We start from the raw sequence: 2,615 nt of genomic DNA, 5'->3' as shown, positions 1-2,615 counted from the left end.
TCTGTCCAAGAGGGGAATCACACAGACTGATCTCAGTTAATTCATACTGTATGTTGTAGTCTGTCCAAGAGGGAAATCACAGACTGATCTCAGTTAATTCATACTGTATGTTGTAGTCTGTCCAAGAGGGGAATCACACAAGACTGATCTCAGTTAATTCATACTGTATGTTGTAGTCTGTCCAAGAGGGGAATCACACAGACTGATCTCAGTTAATTCATACTGTATGTTGTAGTCTGTCCAAGAGGGGAATCACACAAGACTGACAGCCTGTAATTTTATTAAAAGCATTCAGTTGATTACATGGCAGTTTAGAGAGCAACATCATAACAGTAATCTACTTCATAATCAATAATTATATCATGACATTTATAATCAATTCAATTATTATCTCTAGACTACTCACAACATTCAAACAATAATCTACACCATAATCAATATCATAACATTTATAATCAATAACATCATTATCTATATATACCACCAACAACATCATGAAGTAAACAACAACAAACCAAAACGACTTAAGGAAAAGAAGACCATAATAATACCTGGATGAATATTGGAAACACTTCAAGATAAAGAATCTAAGAGACACTAAATAAGATAAAGAATCTAAGAGACACTAAATAAGATAAAGAATCTAAGAGACACTAAATAAGATAAAGAATCTAAGAGACACTAAATAAGATAAAGAATCTAAGAGACACTAAATAAGATAAAGACAAAAGTAAAAGCAATACATTCTGGAACACTAAACAGACGTAATTGAGCTACTCACTTAAAATAATCATAACCCCATGCTACCCAAAACCCCATGTTACCCCAAACCCCATGTTACCCAAAACCCCATGTTACCCAAAATCCCATGTTACCCAAAACCCCATTTTACCCAAAACCCCATGTTACCCCAAACCGCATGTTACCCAAAACCCCATGTTACCCAAAACCCCATGTTACCCAAAACCCCACATTACCCCAAACACCATGTTACCCAAACCCCACGTTACCCAGAACCTCACGTTACCCAGAACCCCATGTTACCCAGAACCCCATGTTACCCAGAGCCCCATGTTACCCAGAACCCCATGTTACCCGAAATCCCATGTTACCCAGAACCTCACATTACCCAGAACCCCATGTTACCCAGAACCCCATGTTACCCAGAACCCCATGTTACCCAGAACCCCATGTAGCCTGGTGGTAAAAAACAAACTAAAAGGAATAATGGTGGTTGCAGTCACTCCTTTTAGATTTCTTCCAAGGTTCTAGAAAGATAAACTAATTCTGAACTTGTTATTAAAATTAAACCACTTCAGGTTTGTCACCACATTTTAAACACCAGTCCACTGCTGACCATCCATTTAAAACACAAAACTGACCTAAGATCAGCATGTAGGGTCAGCTTCATTCTACTCCTACTCCGTCCCCTGGGCTGCTCTCTCCTCTCCCGGTCCAGCTTCAGCTCTGGAGCTCAGAGAGACCATCTCCATGGCATTGACATAAAGATCCATGCTGCTCACCCTGTTCACTCTCTTCTGCCTCCTGGTGGGCTAGGGAGACACAGCACCAACAGTCAGACATTTACTCTCTAGTATCTCCATTCTCTCTCCCTCCCTCTCCCCCTCACCCTCACCCTCTAGTTTAAATGACTTGTAACGTCTGAGTAAATGTCTTTACCTTGTAGTACAGGTAGGAGGTGGTGATGGCTGTCAGTAGGAGCAGCAGCACTACAACGTGTCTGATGATGAAGGCTGGCAGAGGAGAGGCTGCAAACAGAAACACCTTTGATGAGGGGACTGATCATCATCACATAGATCTGTGGGAAATCTGTCAATGACAAAGTTATAAGTCTGGTTCATGTTCAGTTACCTGTGATGGTGAGGGAGAGGAGCTCACTCTCAGAGGAGAAGTTATGAGAGAAAACATAATTGTCATAAACACAGCTGTAGTTCCCTTGGTGGGAGTCATCTGCAGCAGGGAAGAGGAAGGCAGCAGAGTGATTGACAGCTGGCTGGGTCTGGGTTCTGTTGGAGCCGGTGAACGTGAGGAGGAAGGAGCCTCCTGGGTACTGTGGCTGAGTGGAGCAGGTGATGGTGAAGCTGTAGCCCCTGAACATCTCGGGCCCCTGGTGGCCCCTGGAGACCCCTCCCATTGAGTCAGTCAGGGAGATATCAGGCTGGACCAGGAGATCTGTAACAATAAAAGAGAAGAAGAAAAACCTCTTCAACTAGTTTCCTATAGATATGACAATAACATCAGCATGTAACAGTGCCAGCCACCCTCCCTCACAGGGCAACATGAGTAGTGGGCCTACAGTCACTGAGACAACATATGTTGATATCAGGCTTAAGCAGGACATCTGGAACAAGAGGAGAGAAAAAGAAAACGTAGCTCCTCAACTACTTTCCTCATTTAGATATGACAATAACATGACATGTGACAGTGGTAGTGAGTAGAGACGTTCACTGAGATAACACTCAAATACAAAAGCATTCTGGGATATTTAACTTGTATTTCATTCCTACTTGACTGATTGATCTATTTTGCAAAGCAGACTGACAAGCTAAACAGTCATCATGAGAGGTGCAGAGGTAGTTGTATGAATGAAGGAA

At 42.3% G+C, this 2,615-nt stretch overlaps 1 long non-coding RNA gene across 1 annotated transcript; it reads right to left on the bottom strand.

The window, feature by feature from the left end:
* Positions 1 to 212: 212 nt before the first annotated feature.
* On the bottom strand, positions 213 to 2,313 carry LOC129856009 (uncharacterized). Its single transcript, XR_008759593.1, has 2 exons — positions 1,681 to 2,313; positions 213 to 1,553 (listed from the first exon to the last, which is right to left on the bottom strand). It is a non-coding gene; the product is annotated as an uncharacterized LOC129856009 (long non-coding RNA).
* Between the last annotated feature and the right edge of the window lie 302 nt (positions 2,314 to 2,615).

This window comes from Salvelinus fontinalis, chromosome 5, assembly GCF_029448725.1.
Source record: "Salvelinus fontinalis isolate EN_2023a chromosome 5, ASM2944872v1, whole genome shotgun sequence".
Lineage (NCBI taxonomy): Eukaryota > Metazoa > Chordata > Actinopteri > Salmoniformes > Salmonidae > Salvelinus > Salvelinus fontinalis.
This window is presented reverse-complemented; position numbering and strand designations above follow the sequence as displayed.